The 18,144-nt window shown below is 47.2% G+C and overlaps 1 protein-coding gene and 1 long non-coding RNA gene across 2 annotated transcripts in view; one reads left to right on the forward strand and one right to left on the reverse strand.

The window, feature by feature from the left end:
* WIPF1 (WAS/WASL interacting protein family member 1) overlaps positions 1-8,444 on the reverse strand; it is a 130,446-nt gene extending 122,002 nt beyond the window's left edge. The window contains exon 1 of the mRNA XM_055396976.2: positions 8,308-8,444. The gene's annotated coding sequence lies outside the window, so the exon portion shown is untranslated. The remainder of the gene's footprint in view (positions 1-8,307) is intronic.
* Positions 8,318-17,230, forward strand: LOC148778597 (uncharacterized). The gene is made up of 3 exons (XR_016035811.1): positions 8,318-8,457; positions 10,142-10,269; positions 17,069-17,230. It is a non-coding gene; the product is annotated as an uncharacterized LOC148778597 (long non-coding RNA).
* The last annotated feature ends 914 nt before the right edge of the window (positions 17,231-18,144 follow it).

The raw sequence follows: 18,144 nt of genomic DNA on the forward strand, positions 1-18,144 counted from the left end.
GTTTTATAATTATACTGATGCTGTCACTGAATTGGCTGGTTCTTTAACTTGACTCAATGGGCTAGTTGTCTGGGCATCATTAGCTAACAGGTGGGCAGATGGTCAGTGAACAGGCATATATACTCACCCAACAGTAGAAGGCCATGCAGCTACTAACAACACAGTAGCAATATGTCCAAGAAATACTAAAAAAAAAATCAGGCAATCAAAATGCAAATATCCATAAAACACAGTCTCGAATAAGGGGGGTGGAGGAGGGAGAACAGGAGGAACGTAATCAAACTGTGTTTAGCTGTTACAGTGAGGTAAAGTGTTCACATGACATATACAATATTTAAGGCAATCAAACACTGTCCCTGAGAGAAAATTAAATTTAAATAATGTCAGCATGCACAGATATTCAATCCTGAATATTCATTGGAAGGACTGACGTTAAAGCTGAAACTTGAATACTTTGGCCACCTGATGTGAAGAGCCGACTCATTAGAAAAGACCCTGATGCTGGGAAAGACGGAAGGCGGGAGGAGAAGGGGATGACAGAGGATGAGATGGCTGGATGGCATCACCGACTCGGTGGACATGAGTTTGAGCAAGCTCCAGGAGATGGTGAAGGACAGGGAGGCCTGGCACGCTGCAGTCCCTGGGGTCCCAAAAAGTCGGACACGACTAAGTGACTGGACAATGACAACAACACAGACGTACATAAACATATATAGATGTGTGTCGCCTTACGAAAAATAGAACTTATGTAAGACTAACTTTTATTTTAAACTATAATCGACTCCTCTGGCTCGGGAAACTATTTGGACCTCAATTTTCCATTTTATTCACAATTTCCTTCCTCCTGCAGACAGCTCTTACCTAAGAGAACTATTTATCTTCCAAATACAAAAGAATCTGTGGCAGTCTGGGGAGAGGCTGCTGCTGCTAAGTCGCTTCAGTCGTGTCCGACTCTGTGCGACCCCATAGACGGCAGCCCACCAGGCTCCCGCCATCCCTGGGATTCTCCAGGCAAGAACACTGGAGTGGGTTGCCATTTCCTTCTCCAATGCATGAAAGGGAAAAGGGAAAGTGAAGTCGCTCAGTCGTGTCTGACTAGTAGCAACCCCATGAACTGCAGCCTACCAGGCTCCTCTGTCCATGGGATTTTCTAGGCAAGGGTACTGGAGTGGCTTGCCATTGCCTTCTCCGGGGGGAGAGGCTAGTGTCCTTCAATTCTGCTTTTACTCCTTTCTCAAGTTTTACATCTCAAGTGATGTAAAAGAAAAAAGGAAAGAAAAAGATGGAAAAATCGGTGTGTGGGAGAGTCCAAAATCTCACTAACGTGTGGGAGAGTCCAAAATCTCACTAACGTGGAAGTGAACCACATACAGGTATTAGATCAGGAAATGTTACTTCTTAAGTTCTACAATAATAATTTCCATATTCCCCACCAGACCACAATCTCATTTCTTTATTATTAGGATCATTGTTATTGTTCAACTCAGTAGATACACAGATAAACAGCAATTAAAGATAATTACGTATGTGATAAAAAGTAATGTTGTACACAGATCAATCATGGTGAAGGATGAAATCACTCTTAGAATGAAATGAAACTTGTTCCCCAGCATCTTCAGAAACCAACATCAAGATCTACTTTGCCTTCATAAAAAAATTCGCTCACTTCAAATCTCACAACCAGAGTGGCACAAATAAACTGCCATTCAACAAATGTTAATTGAGAACCTACTATTTCTGAGAATTTTTTAAAGTTTTTTAAATTTATTGCCTCCAGAGAGTTTCCAATCTAACCAGGGGGAAAAAAGCACATGCAAATGATTTCAAAATGGACTAAAGTGGATTCTTAGACACAGGTGAGGAGAGCATTTCAGCTTTTCTTAAGCATTTCAGCATGTTTTTACAATGTGAACCATGTTCATCAAAACCACTAAAATTTCTCTGTGATTGTGTCTCCTGTTTATTTTAGTTAATTCTTCTTTTGGGTGGTTTAGTCACTAAGTCGTGTTCAACTGCTGTGACCCCATGGACTGTAGCCCACCAACCTCCTCAGTCCATGGGATTCTCCAGGCAAGAATACTGGAGTGGGTTGCCATTTCCTTCTCCAGGGAATTCTTCTTTTACTGAGTATTAGCAAAGTCTGCTGGAGAAGGCAATGGCAAACCACTCCAGTACTATTGCCTAGAAAATCCCATGGATGGAGAAGCCTGGTAGGCTGCAGTCCGTGGGGTCGCTAAGAGTCGGACACGACTGAGCGACTTCACTTTCACACATTGGAGAAGGAAATGGCAACCCACTCCAGTGTTCTTGCCTGGAGAGTCCCAGGGACGGGGGAGCCTGGTGGGCTTCCGTCTGTGGGGTCACACAGAGTCGGACACGACTGAAGTGACTTAGCAGCAGCAGCAAAGTCTGCAATCTTTCTTCTCAACAGTACTTGTGGACTATTTGAAGAATCTATAGGACTCAACATACACGTGAAAAGAAGGGCAGTGTCAGCAGAATGCAGAGGCATACAGATGGGCATGGAAAAGAATCTGCGGCTGGAATCCACAGCGTGAAAGGCAGTGTATATGTAACATGGCAGAAGGTGAAGTTAAGGGTTAAATGTGCAGAGTGTGGACTCAGACTGCCCCAGGCTTGAATATTAGCTCTGTCACTAGCTATGTGACCTTGGGCAAGTTACCTAACTTCTCTTGGTCTCAGGCTCCACATATATGTACAGAATCTACCTAACAGGGTTGTGTGACTACTAAATGATTAAATTAAAACAAACACATAGTGAATGATAATGTTAAAGAAAGAAAGGAAAGAAAAGTGGGGGAGGGAAGGCGGAAGGAGGAAGGAAGGAAGACTATAGAATTTGGCTAGTTCACAGAAAACTTTAAAAACTTGATTCATTTAATACAACTAAGTGATAAAAGGAAATTAAAAAGAAGAACTGAGCAACACTGGAAAGCTGGCTTAATAGAAGAGTAAAAAAATATATCACTAGTGTATGCTTAGTCACTCAGTCATGTCCGACTCTTTGCGACTGTAGCCCACCAGGCTCCTCTATCCATGGGGATCCTCCAGGCAAGAATACTGGAGTGGGTTGCCATGCCTCCTCCAGGGGATCTTCCCAACCCAGGGATTGGAGCCAGCTCTCCTGCATTGCAGGCAGATTCTTTACCATCTGAGCCACCAGGGGAGCCTGGTGGCTAGTAGGCAGTGCTAAAATGTTACAGTCAGCCCTCCATGTCTGCAGACTTTGGTCTCCACAGGAGGTCCAGGACCAATCCTCCTCGGATACTGAGGGATGAGTACTCAGACAACATCACAGCAACATGGCTGTACAATATGAACCATGTTTCTGAAACTTCTGAACTAATGAAAATTGTGGATGATTGTGTCACTTGTTTACTCACTTTAGCTATGTTCTTTTACTGATTATTAGCAAAGTCAATTATTTTTGACTTCTCCCCAAGTATGGATGCCTGACCTGAAGCCTGCGATGCCGAGCAGGCTTGGCCATCAAAGAACATGAGAGCAGTACCATCCCACCCTGTGGACGTGGGTGCTGTACCTGGGACCAAAGCAGGCAGACCCCCTGCTCATCCCACATGGACAATGACCACTGTGTGGCCGACCACCACAAAATGTTACACTGGCACTTCCCGGTGCCAAAGTGACAGGAGGTAGCACTCTCCTGCCACCCCACTGTGGCCACCCACTTTTAGCTGCCCTGGTCATCTCTGAGCAGCTTGAGTGGCTAAGCAGATACCACAGGCTGGCAGCCCCCCTTCCACCCATACTGACATTCTCCTCTGTAACATCCCTCCTCCTCAGCTATGAAGAGAATCCATGAGGTGATCACTGTGAAATGCTCAGTTGACTACAGACGGCTGAGGGACTATTACATGGTAACTTATATAAAAAGCAGTTCCTCTGTTTAGGCTCTTTTTGTATTTCCATGTAGAAAGGAGAATACCAACCCAGTGTTTTGCACCAGCTAACACTGATAATAATAAAGACCCACAGATACCCAGCAGCAGCACTGTCCTGGATCATCTGCCAAGTGATGCACATCCATGACATCATCTGGCCCTCAGCACAACCCCAAAGGCAGAGACGGCTACTCTGATACTAAAGAAGCAGAAGTTGAAGGACATGTAAAAGACAGAGCTGGGACTGGAAGCTCTGCCTGACCTCCCGGCCCATGCCTTTATAGAACTTTGCAGGTGGTATGACATCAGTACCACCTGGGGGGCTTTCAAAAATAGATTTCTGGGCCTCACCCCAGCCTTATAGAATCAAGACTCTAGAAGTCACACCCTTGACTAAGGACCGAATACTTCGATACTGGTTAAAGTATGCTAGATGGCATAGCATTACTCAACCAATTGAAGGTATTCTGGGGAATTGGTGAGCCTCAGAGTTTTTATTCGGAGAAGGCAATGGCAAGCCACTCCAGTACTCTTGCCTGGAAAATCCCATGGACGGAGGAGCCTGGTAGGCTGCAGTCCATGCGGTCGCTACGAGTCAGACATGACTGAGCGACTTCACTTTCCCTTTTCACTTTCACACATTGGAGAAGGAAATGGCAACCCACTCCAGTGTTCTTGCCTGGAGAATCCCAGGGACGGGGGAGCCTGATGGGCTGCCGTCTATGGGCTCGCACAGAGTCGGACACGAATTGAAGTGACTTAGCAGCAGCAGCAGCAGCGTTTTTATTATTCCAAAGTATACAAGAGACAGAGTTAATTATTTTAACCTGATTGCAATCTCTACACGGTAAGGAACAACTGACAGATGCTGGGCTGGGCAATGAAGCGGGTAAGAAAGTGTTTATTTCTTCCAGGGAGGAGACAGCTGCACGTTTCCTTGACTGGAGCAAGGAAGATAGAACACAGTGTATACATGCCCATGAATCTCCCCAGGCCTGGCACATGGCAGACACTTTAAATACTTGTTAGATGGACAAATGAGGGGAGACTGACTCCCTCCAGCTGGAAGTAATTTCATTCTTCTCTACATTTCCTCTATTTGATCCATACCTTTTTTCATCTTATTTACCACGTTCTGCCCTGCATTCCTGCTGTTCAAAACCGTATCTCATCTCCACCAGAAGGTAAGCATTCAGGGCCAAATTCCACCTCCTTCGGAGTCAGCTCTCTTTTTCTCCGCCTGACACAGGGCACAACAGTGATCCGCAAAAGGAACCTCAATGCCAAATGACCATCTTGCTTGTTTTCAACTGTGACTTGATTCACATATGTAGGTCCTGCTTACTCACCAGGCCCATCAAACCTTCCAGCTGCTGCTGCGTCAGTCGTGTCCAACTCTGTGTGACCCCCATAGATGGCAGCCCACCAGGCACCTCCATCCATGGGATTTTCCAGGCAAGAGTACTGGAGTGGGTTGCCTTTGCCTTCTCCAACCTTCCGGCACTGTAGCATAACTGTGGATTGCTGGGGCACGGTGGTAGAGTAACCTCTGTATGAAAATCATCAGGAATCTGGTAGACCTCATGAGAGAGTGGGCTTCAGGAAGATGATGGCTGGGAGACAGGATTCCAAGCAATAGATGCTTAAAAGTGAAGGGGTTACAGCAACAACAACAAAAAGGCACTTTGGTTTAATTCTGTTCTCCTGATGTGCAAAGTAAAAACCCTATATGTTCCTAGAATTACAACCACAGTGAGGACCATCCTGAAACATTTAAGGCAGTGACACAGACCAAATAAGAAATACTTCCCAAAAAAGCGGGCTCATCCCTGGCCTGGGCAACTGAGATAGTACAAGACAGTACATTTAAAAGGTAAAGGCACCTCACCTTCTCGTCACTTCCTGTGCTGTGCTGCTTTTTGCTGTTTCACATGTCACTGTCATTACTCCACTCGATCCTCACACCAAGAGATGGAGGAAGAGCAAAGATTATCAACCTCAATTCTTGGATGAGATAAGTGAGACTCAAGGCACAGCTAACATGCATGATATGCCGAAAGTGGAAGTCAAAGTCGCTCAGTCTTGTCCGACTCTTTTGTGATCCCATGGACTGTAGCCTGCCAGGCTCCTCTGTCCATGGAATTCTCCAGGCCAGAATACTGGAGTGAGTAGCCATTCCCTTTTCCAGGAGATCTTCCCAACCCAGGGATCAAACCCATGTCTCCCTCATTGCAGGTGAATTCTTTACCATCTGAGGCACCAGGAAAGCCCATGATATGCCTAAGCAACCAGAAAGTGGTTGAACACACAGTAGACACTTAATTGGTGAAATGAACAAACAAGTGAAAGAAGGCATGAATCTCCACCCCTGGAAGTAACCCCATTGTCTCTAAATGTATCAGAATCTGATCTTATCTTGCTTACAAATCTTTCTGTTCTACATTACACAAACCTAAGAGTTTGGGTGCTGCTCAGGGAACCAAAGCTATGGCAAAGGTTGGGTAGGTCCCAAGGAAGAAGATGATTTTAATAACAACTGCAGAGTCTAGTCTGCACAATTCCACTCAACAAGTGGCTGAGGATTTAGTCCCTGAGAGACTTAACCAGGGCATATCAGGCAGGTAAAGATACACAGCAAGAGTGGAAGGCAGAATTATAAGGAGAAGGCAATGGCACCCCACTCCATTACTCTTGCCTGGAAAATCCCATGGATGGAGGAGCCTGGTAGTCTGCAATCCATGGGGTGGCTAAGAGTAGGACACGACTGAGCGACTTCACTTTCACTTTTCCCTTTCTTGCATTGGAGAAGGAAATGGCAACCCACTCCAGTGTTCTTGCCTGGAGAATCCCAGGGACGGGGAAGCCTGGTGGGCTTTCCATCTGTGGGGTTGCACAGAGTCGGACACGACTGAAGTGACTTAGCAGCAAAGAAGGGTTAGGGCTTCCCAGGTGACACTAGTGGTAAATAAAGAATTTGCCTGCCAATGCAGGAGAGGTAGCTTTAATCCCTAGGTCCGGAAGATCTCCTGGAGAAGGGAATTGCAACCCACTCAAGAATTCTTGTCCGGAAAATTCCATGGACAGAGGAGCCTGGCCAGTTACAGTCCATGGGGAGGCAAAGCGATGGCCACGATTGAGCACACACACTGACGGCCTAATGAAAATTCTTTGCAGTTATTTTATCCGCTACAGAAAAAAGCATTTTTGAAAGGCAAAAATATGCCAATGACTCAAAATGAAGCTACAGTATTGTTTTGGAATTGTGTTGGGAAACTGGCAAAAGAAAACCCACCACGGGCGGGACTCTGTCCAGGGCTCCGTGGCTGCACCGCCTTAAGTCTGCGACTAGCCAAGGCCAGCGGTCCAGTGACCATCCAAGGGACAACAGTGACACACAGTTTTCAGAAAGAGGGACCAAGTCCATCCAGTTACTGATGACAACCTGAGAGGCATCGCAGAGAACTGGGATAGAGTCAGGAGCCCAGGAAGATATTGTATTACTCGGGGATCCAGCAGGACCAGAGGACCTCGCCAGGCTCGGTTCCTCACGGACACACCCTCTGTTAATCTCCGAAAGTTCAAAGTCTGACCACGAACTGAAGATTTGGGTCACCCTGACTGGGTCAGCTGGTTTCTTTTACTTACTCTTGCAACTTTAACTGTTCTTTTTTTTTTTTTTTTTAAAGAAAAAATAGAGGGAGTGAGAATGCAGGGAAGCTGTCCGGAAAGTTCGGGAGAGGCCCCGGGAGAAAAGCGCTGACACGGATTGGAAGTCCTCTAAGGTCGCCGCACACATCGAACGCGCGCCCGGGGCGCGAGCAGCAGTCTGGGGCAGCCGGCGGGAGGAGAGTTGGGAAGCTGAACTGCGGGATGGGCACGATTCCCTAGCGAAGAAGGCGAGGCGGCTCCAGAGCAGGAACTGGCCCCGGGGATGCCCGAAAGCCCCCATCCGCCTGCGCTGGGGTTGGGCAGCAGTAGGGGGAGTCGCGCCCCAGCGCATCCCGCGAAGCCCCTGCAGCGGGTACCTACGGCGCGAGCGGGGGGCGAGACCCCTGCGCGGCCCCAGGCTCGACAGAGCCCAGCAGCGCGCCCAGCTCTGAAAACGCCCGCGTCCGGAGCCCACCGGTCCGCGACCCCTTCTTCCCCCACCGCCGGCACCCGGAGGGCGCGAGACGCGCTGGGCCCGAGCCGCGCCCCCGCCCGCAGCGGACGCGGCCCCGACGCTCCCCGCGCCCGCGCCCGCCCCGCGCCGCGCCGCCCAGCCCCGCCGTCCAGCCCAGCCCCTCCCCGGGGTCCCCGGCGGCCGCGAGGGTCTCCGAGGGCGCCGCCCTGAGTGCCCGGAGCCCGATCGCACCCTCGGCGGCGGCGGCGGCGCGTCCCTTACCGGGCAGCGGCTCCGTGCGGCTCCAGGGCCCCGCGGCGCGCCAGGCATTTTCTTCTGGGAAACTTCTGCCCGGTCCGTAGGGCTGAGCCGGCCGGGCAGGAAAAGCGCTCAGCGCCGGGAGGCTGAGACCATCCGGGAACTTCGCTGGATGTAAGCCCTCCCCCTCGGCTCCCCCACCCCGCCCCGCGGCCCCGCCACATGTGGACGCGCTGCGAGGCCGCCGCCGGCCCTTCGCCCGCCTCTCTGAGCGCCGCGCCCGCGCTCCCTGCGGCTGAGGCTCTGCGCCCCACAGACTGGCGAGCCCCGAGGCACACATGGCAGGAGTGTGGCGATTAGGAGGCTGGGGCTCGTGCGTCGCTCCGTCCACCTCCCTTGTGCTTGCAGAGGAGCGGGAACTGGGAGGGGTGTCCAGCCGAGGGCCCTTTCCCCCACGGACTGCTAGTTCTCCAGCTTCCCGCTGTCGGGGTGCCCCCTCTCCAAACCCAAGCGGAAGCCTTTTCTCCTCGCCTTCTCTGCTCTCCAAAGAGGGATCGTGCTTCCGGACACCTTAAATTCAAATTCATCTTAAAAATGAATTTTAATATGGAGTGGCACCCACGGAGGCCCAAGGTCTGTCCGCATCTGCCTCCCTGACCACTGCGTGGGGAAGCTGTGCTGCTCTTCTCGTGGAAAATGCCTGTTGTCCCCACCAAGAATCAGCTGGGATTGAGTAGTTTTGCTCCTAGTGGAGATGGATTTATCATCAGCCACCCACATCTTCAAATACGGTAGTATCAACTGCAAACATTTGGAGAAAGCTGAGGTTCTCCTCTCTTGCTTAAGCTGTTACTGGCCGGCCTTGAAAGCCGCCACCTCCAGGCTCCAAAGAAAAGTTAACACTCACTAAGACGACGCATGTTAGAACGTGTGCATTTGAAAAGAACAAGTTAACATTAATACAATAACCATTTAATCACAGTGCTAAGATATCAAGGCTGTGTATCCCCTTAAAGCAGAGAAGTTGGGAATATATGCACTTCAGAATTGATGTCCTAGACTAAGAAGGTGGTCGGTCCATCCTTCACTTTAAGCTGTCTGCTCCTATGCCAGTTCCCCTGTGCACACTTGTACCTTGACATGCTCTTAACAGATACAGTAATCCTTCTGACAAAGAGATTAGTAATATGGGAAACTTCTCAGTGACAAACTTTATCCCTAAGTGTACCTATCTTTTAAAGCTTCACTGTGTGCTTCATCATTCCATCATTGGAAGCTTTTCTTTTTCAACCATTTCTATAATGATATGCATATGTTATGTTTTATATAAAATGAAGACAATTGATTTCATATATCAGTATATTATTCCAGACTTGAGAAAAAAATCATTAGCACTTAATCACAATCATGGAAATTAAGCCCAGGATCTGCCTCCCATCAGCTCTCTGTCTCAATTTTTGCCCCAGTCAAATGGGCTTCCCTGGTGGTTTAATGGTAAAGAATCCGCCTGTAATGCAGGAGACACGGGTTCGATCCCTGGGTTTGGAAGATCTCCTAGAGAAGGGAATGGCAACCCACTGCAGTATTCTTGCCAGGAAAATCCCATGGACAGAGGAGCCTGGCAGGCTACAGTCTGTGGTGTCACAAAAGAGTTGGACGCAACTTACTAACTAAACGATAAATGTAAAGGCAACTGGTTCACTGCAGTATTCCCAGCACCTGGAACATTCCTAGTATTCATTACCATGGGATGAAAGACTAATAAGCATTAACCTAGGTCCTTTTAGCAATACATCTATTATCTCATTTAATTCTCAAGGCAAAATTGGCTAAATAGATATTTGTCATTGTTATACAGATGAGGGACTTCCAAAGACATGAGGTTTTCCAAGGAGGGATAGTGAGAAGCACAAGTCCAGAGGAGTTTGATCCGACTGCTCATTTCTGGTGCCCCTACAGGAGCTTCCATCCAGGCCAGAGAGGAAGGTAAAAGGCCTTAAACTTACAGCTTCTGAGTAAGTGTCTCAAGGAATGGACTTAATGACATGAAAGGCATTTGTTCTGATGACTCTGTTTGATGATGAAGCCTTGCTTCTTGGTCAGGTGTCAAGACAAGTACCTGCAAAGACCTTGTGTATGTGATAAGTCGCTTCAGTCGTGCCTGACTCTTTGCGACCCTATGGACTGTAGCTCACCAGGCTCTTTTGTCCATGGGCTTCTCCAAGCAAGAATACTGGAGTGGGTTGCCATGCCTTCTTCTAGGGGATTTTCCCAACGCAGGGATGGAACCAGTGTCTCTGGTATCTCCTGCACTGGTATGCAGGTTCTTTACTGCTCGGTCTTCCCAGGTGGCGCTAGTGGTAAAGAATTCACCTGCCAAAGCAGGAGACAGATGTGGGTTTGGTCCCCGGATCTGGAAGATCCCCTGGAGAAGGAAATGGCAACCCACTGCAGTATTCTTGCCTGGAGAATCCCATGGACGGAGGAGCCTGGCAGGCTACAGTCCATGGGATCACACACAGTCAGACACGAAGTAACTTAGTTCGTATGTACGGCACCTGGGAAGCCCACTGAAAAGACCTTAGGGTCTTCCAAAGTCACAGGGTTTTCCAAATATCATCCTCCCATCACAAGAATCCAGGTGACTAACTTCAGTGAGAAGCGGCTGCACAGCTGGAGGACCAGGAGAAGTGGACCCTTAATACCACAACCAGGAAGTATGGCGACCCCAGGACTCAGTGTGGGCCTTTTCCTCCACAGTGTCAGCATTCTCAGGGAGTCCCTGTGCAAGTGTGGCCATGCTGGAATGTATTCCACTGTTCCACACTTTACTCTGCAGGAGTGGAGGATGCTGGGAGAGGGCAGAGAAGGCTGAATTTGTTTACTTTATTGTGGCAAATTGATAGTTACTTTTAAAAAATGCTTTATGAACATGCTGTTAAAATATGATTGATCTGGAAGACAACTCTTTAAAAGGTGAAGTGGGCACTCACTAAAATATCCCAAGAGTATTTTGAAGAATGATAATGTATCATGAACCTAAGCAAATGATGAACTCAAGTTTCTGCAGTAGGTTTTAAAAGTTACAAAAGTTAAATATAATAACAATATCAGTTCAGTTCATTCCCTCAGTTGTGTCTGACTTTTTGCGACCCCATGGGCTGCAGCACTCCAGGCCTCCCTGTCCATCACCGACTCCCAGAGTTTAGTCAAACTCATGTCCATTGAGTTGGTGATGCCATCCAACCATCTCATCCTCTGTCTTCCCCTTCTCCTGCCCTCAGTCCTTCCCAGCATCAGGGTCTTTTCCAGTGAGTTGGTTCTTCACATCAGGTGGCCAAAGTATTGGAGTTTCAGCTTCAGCATCAGTCCTCCCAAAGAATATTCAGGGTTGATTTCCTTTAGGATGGACTAGTGGGATCTCCTTGTAGTCCAGCGGACTCTCAAGAGTCTTCTCCAGCACCACAGTTCAAAAGCATCAATTCTTCGGCGCTCAGCTTTCTTTATAGTCCAACTCTCATATCCATACATGACTACTTAAAAAACCATAGCCTTGACTAGACGGACCATTTTTGACAAAGTAATGTCTCTGCTTTTTAATATGCTATCTAGGTTGGTCATAAATTTTCTTCCAAGGAGTAAGCGTCTTTTAATTTCATGGCTGCAATAACAATATAAAACATTTCAAAATAATAATAATAAAATTAGCAAATGGTAGAATCTATGAGATGGGGTTGAGTGAAAATCTGTAATTTGAGATTTATTATCTGTGTGAAAGTACTCAAAGATATTCCTAAACTTAAAACTTTAAAAAAACTTCGTGTATACACTCCTTTTTTCCTCAAAAAAAACAAGTGTTCTAAATTTGCTCTTTTCTTCAATAATAAATGGCCATTAGCAATATGCTACCTATTCAATTGTTTAGAAAAAAATAAGTTCTCTTAATCCATCCTTTTAATGTAAAGTGACATTTTAATGATGTGAGAAACATCCTTTGAAAAGAAATTTGTATTCTAGAAAGTGTTTTTGAAAATAAATATTTAGAAGTATTTCTATCGTCCTATAGTTTTATTTTTTTAATGTTTATTATCTAATTACTTTGAAAATTTGAAGAATTTTAGATCTGCCTAAAAATCTTCCTATCAACATGTCTAGAAGAGAGAGGGACAACTGAGTTCTTTGTTAAAATTGTGAAATGCATCCAATTCTAATAAGCTTGCAATAATAAATTATTGACCACAGGGAACAGAGAAATTTGCCAGCTGAATGTCAATAAATACATTTACATAACAGGTGAGTGGGACTGAAAAAATCACTGTGATTTCCAAAGTGCACTCACTGCTGTTCTTTGTGGGGAGCCAGTAGCTGTTTCAAGGCCTCTTCTGCTAGGCCAGCCACATGGTTCACAAGCAAGGAGTGTACTTTGAATCGGACCTTCAAATCCAATTTTATCACAAAGGGTTAAACCAAAGTTGTGAAAAATAATGGAGCAGTAAAAAGATCTGCGGCTGCCAGAGGCTAGGGGCAGGGAGGAGAGATGAATCGATGGAGCACAGAGAATTTTTAGGGCAATGAAATCACTCTGTGTGATACTGTCATGGTGGATTCGTGTCGTTATACGTTTATCAAAGCCCAGAAAAGGCACAACACAAAGAGTGAGCTCTAATGCAAACTATGGACCTCAGTTAATAATCACTTATCAGTATTCGCTCATCATTTTATACCAAATGTACCATACTCATATGAGCTGTTATTAATTGAAAAAACCAAAGAGGAGAGGGTTTTGAGCAGGTAAGTAGGAACTCTTTGTACTTTCTGCTCAATTTTTCTGTAAACCTAAAACTCCCCCTCAAAATAAAGTCTATTAATTTTTTTTAAATGAAGCATATTCAGTTATAGCTCTCTCAAAATGTTTTCATTGCATCTTTAAGCGAGAGCAAAATTTTTTGTACTTTAATAAGTAAAACATTTAGAAAATACCGTTTATTTCTAACTCATTTGCTTTAATTTATATATTGACATATGTTTAATAATACACCATGGATTAGTACATTAATACCTGATTATAATCTGTAAGTCATTCTCGATCTGTCTGTCAGTGGGGTGGGGGTCATCTTCAAACATTTTGTTGACATTATGCACGTTCAAAATGTTGGTTGCTCCCTGAACTAGTGCTTCCCTGTGGAGAAAGTCGGCTTCACACGGCTCAGTGACTGTCTGGCAGCGGCTTAATAAGCACTCTTGGAAGGTGGTGCAGGAGCATGAGTTACTGAGGCTGCCTTCCTGGGGCCGGGGTGGCAGCAGCCAGGCAGCCTGCAGGGAGTGCGTCCCATGGAGCAGCGGTAGGATTAGGGGCTGAGGGACTTGGCTTCTGGGGAGAGCATAAAAGAACTGGAATATTCATGACCAGACCAAGTGACAGGCAGGCTGGAAAGCAGGCATGGAGCACTGCAAAAGCCAGGGCCTCTGGCAGGAGGCGGTGGGGAGGGGGATGAGATTGGCTTACCCCCAGGCTATTAATCAACGTGGTAAGTCATGGCAGTCATGGGTAGGCCTAGCAAAGCTATAAAATGGGTAGATTTCACCAGTAAGGTCAGTTCTGGCAGCATGATGGGGCCTGTCAGACTTGCAGTATCAAGGGTCACTGCAGTGATAAAGCCTTTTGGGCTGGACTCGAGAGATTGGACTCAGAGGAGCTGGCAGGGCCGATGTGGCCAGAGGAGCTAGTGAGGGCTGAGAGGGTCAGCCAGTCAGGCCAGGCTAGCTGGCTCAGCTTTCCCTTCAGTTGGGAGGGAGAAAGAAGGTGGTTCCCACTTCCTTACTCATCACAGAACTGAATTAGGAAATGAGATGGCCACTTCTTGGGGCTTCCCTGGTTGGAGGTCCAGACAGTAAAGAAGCTACCTGCAGTGCAAGAGACCTGGGTTCGATCCCTGGGTTGGGAAGATACCCTGGAGAAGGGAATGGTTACCCTTTCCAGTATTCTTGCCTGGAGAATTCCATGGACAGAGGAGCTTGGTGGGCCAGTCTGTGGGGTTGGAAAGAGTCGGACACGAATGAGCTACCGACACTTTCTCTTTCATGGCCGCTTCTTGGCCTGTAGGGAGTGATGCTGGGCCATCCACCAGCTACAGAAAAGCCCCATTGCAGCCTCTCCCAACCCCTGAAGCCCCGAGTTCCTTTCAGATGACACCCCGTCATGTACAGCAGTGGTTGGTCATGCCTTTTAAGAGCAGAGCTCTTGCTTTACATATTATGCAGAGCACCAAAAGTATAAGGCCACCCAAGGCATAGCCGCCCTGGTGGAAGGGAGCTCAGACGTCCGTCTAGGCTCGACTTCCAAAATAGACCCCCAGGCACAGCTTGAGAACCACGGTCTAGAGAAGCAAGTGCAGGCCCCAGGACATTCCTCCTGTTTCACTCCCCAGTCTTGTCCTTGGCCAGCCCTTGCTTTGCATTCTGTGCCCTAAAGCATAGCACTGTTCCCACACATCTGAGCTCTTTTATGTCTCTGTCCTTTGGCTTGTGCTGTTCCTTCTGCTTGGGATGCCTTTCCTCTGGCTGCCTCTGGCCCAGTGTTCAGAATTCTACCTGTGACAGCATCTCCTCTGATAAGGTCTCTGGGCTCCCATAGTGCCCTTGAGGTGTCTACATCTGAGAAGGTACCTCTTTCTACTGAAATACTTTATGTATCTGTTACCCCCACTAAAGGTGGAGACTTCCCAAGGGCAGGAATTCCTATTTCTAGCACCTGGCATAATTGATCCAATTGTTTAAACACTCTCAGTCATCAGTTTAGAATGCAAAGTGTCCTTTCTGGAAAGCATGTGGGAGAAGACACTGTGTAATACAGAATGGAGGGGGCACGGTGCCTGAAAGCAGAGGGGAGAGGAGCTCAGGGGCTGCAGGGAAAACAAGCGCGGCCTGTGGGTTTTTGCATAAAGTCACTCAGAGTTCATTCCCAGCAGGGCTTGGGCCTGACACACCTGGCACCACTGCTACCAATTAAACCTGGTAATAAGTAACCCTGAGAAGGGGCACTCTGGTGTGCAGTAGAAGAGCCTTTCCAGGAGTTCTGGAGGCTTCGATCAGTTCCCTGAGATGCTGCGGGCCTCCAGGGATTCTAACCAGCGTAATGGACTTTAAAAAGGGAGACAGCTGAACAAGGAAGATTTGTTCGAGTCCCAAGGGAACGATAATGGTTTGGTTAAGGACTCCTTCAGATTTGTCTGAAGGAAGAAAACTCTTACTGGAATTGTTTGTTCATGGTTAGGGAAGGGGAGAGGGAAAAGGCATTGGATTTTATATTATGAGAACCAGATGGATCCCAGCCTTGCTTTAATATATTGAACAACCTCTCTACCTTGATTTTATTCATATAGAGAATGAGCTAGCAATGCTCACCTTCCAAGCTTCCCAAGTGCATTGCAAGAACAAATAGGACCAGCCCTGCCACTTGCTGGGCTTGTGACCTTGAGCAAGCCTCTTTAAACTCTGTGCACCTCAGTTTCCTCACACTTCAAATGGGACAAAATTGTATCCTAATTCCTTTAATTAATGAGGTAATCCACAGAAAGCTCTTGATACAGGACCTGATATAGAGTGAGCACTCAATAAAAACTACCTAAAGTTACTACCAACACACTGAACCATTTGGAGAAGTTTAATTGAGAGTAAAAGGGCAGATGAACTACCAAACAGCAAAGTATTTAATATTATAAAGCTAACCCATGGGTCAGCAGCGTTAGCATCCAGTGGGAGCTCCTTAGCAATAGGAAGGCTGGGGCCCAACCCCAGACCTACTGAGTTTAACAAGGTCCCCCCCGTGATTCATATGCACATTAATGCAAGAAAGTAGAAGCGCTGATGCATCTATCACTTTGTCATTTGGGCAGGCTCCTTAATCTCCCCATCTCCTTTTGTCATCTATAAAATCCTGGCTCACAGGGCCGAGGTGGTGGTTCCATGTTGTAATCTGTGCCAAGTGTCGAGGATGGTACCTGCACGTGTAAGTGCCTTCAGGATCCGCCGCTCTGCTCTTCAGCTTCCCGCCCTCGCCCCCGCCCCTGCCCAAGAGCCTCGCACCTGGGGCCAGGGTTCAGCAGGAGCCAGACTGCCAAGCTGGCGTCCTGACTTCCCTCATCCAGAGCAAAGTCCGCCTGTGCGGCTGGACAGCTGCCTCCCTGCTCCAGTCTCAGCGCCTCTCTACAGCTGGGTCAGTGGCTGCGCCGAGCTCTCAGGGATGCTGAAGCACTGGGCCGTGCGGCTGAGGCTAGTGCTCAGCTTTATCCAGAGGCGCCGCTGAGTGGAGTCCACGCTGCAGGCTCAAGGGTGCCCCTGTCCCTCTGGAGCTTGTTGCCTCTTGCTGCCCAACCAACAGGTGCAGGAATTCCCTTGGTACCAGGGGTGACAGGGCCCACTCCCTACCAAGCAAAGAAACGAGAGAGGGCAGGCTGGCCCAGGTGAGCAGACCTGTCTGACTTCTCCCTCTGGCCTCCAAGCCCCATGGGGTAGGACCTCTTCTGTGTAGCTCACCAGCAAGTCTGTGGAGGGTCTAAGGAGCCTAAGTTGGAGGAGCGTTTTGCCTCCACGTACCGAATGCATGTGTTAGATGTACCTGTGGATAAAGGCCGGAGAGCACGGAAGGTATGAGCATGGTGACGAGAGAGGAGACCTGTCCCCACCTCTCTGTCCCGGGCCAGCTAGCCTGCTCTGTTAGGACCGAAGGAAAGACAACGGCAATATTCCATGTTCTCATTACTGCCTCTCACACCCTATTCCACAGGTCCTCTCAATGACTCTGGTGTCACCACAAGAAGAGTGTCCCTTTAAGGAGTGAACAGTCTTCTGAAACCCCAGCAGGCTTCTTTGAAGTTAGTGGAGAACTTTTCATCTCTGCCAGTAATTTGGTGGTGGGATCTCATTGCCTGGCGAAGAATCTTGTGCAATGAAGGGGTTTTTTTTGGTATGTTTTTTATTTTATCGAAATATAATAGATTTATAGTATTGTGTTTACTTCTGGTGTACAGCAAAATGATTCAGCTATACATACATCTACATTATTTTTCAGATTCTTTTCCATTGTAGATTACAACAAAATATTGAATACAGTTCCCTGTGCTGTACAGTAAATTCTTACTGTTTACCTATTTTATATACAGTAGTGTGTATCCCAAACACCTAACTTATCCCTCCCCGCTTTTCTGCCTTTGGTAATCATGTTTGTTTTCTGTGAGTCTGTTTCTGTTTTGTAAATAAGCTCATCAGTATCATTTTTTTTTAGATCTCACATGTAAGTAATATATATTTGTCTTTCTCTTTCTGACTTACTTCACTTATTACGATAATCTCTAGGTTCATCCAGATTGCTGCAAATGGCATTATTTCATTCTTTTTTATGGCTGAATGATAGTCCATGGTTTGTGTGTGTATATATCATCTTTTATCCATTCATCAGTCGATGGGCGTGAAGCTTGCTTCCATGTCTCTGCTGTGATAAACAGTGTGGCTGTGAACATTAGGGTGCCTATATCTTTGCAAATTAGAATGTTTTTCCGGATATAGGCCCAGAAGTGGGGTTGCTGGATCATATGGTAGTTTCTCTTTTTAAAGAACCTCCATACTGTTTTCTGTAGTGGTGGCACCGATTTACATTTCTGCCAACAATCTAGGAGGGTTCCCTTTTCACACCCTCCCCGGCATTTATCTGTGGTCCTCTGGATGATGGCCATTCTGACCAGTGTGAAGTGATGCCTCATTGTGGTTTTGATTTGCATTTCTCTTTAGTGATACTGAGCATCTTGTGCCTGTTGGCCATCCATATGTCTTCTTTGGAGAAATGTCTATTTAGGTCTGAAAGTG

Source organism: Moschus berezovskii, chromosome 2, assembly GCF_049115385.1.
Source record: "Moschus berezovskii isolate FMDL1 chromosome 2, NW_MosBer_1.0, whole genome shotgun sequence".
NCBI lineage: Eukaryota > Metazoa > Chordata > Mammalia > Artiodactyla > Moschidae > Moschus > Moschus berezovskii.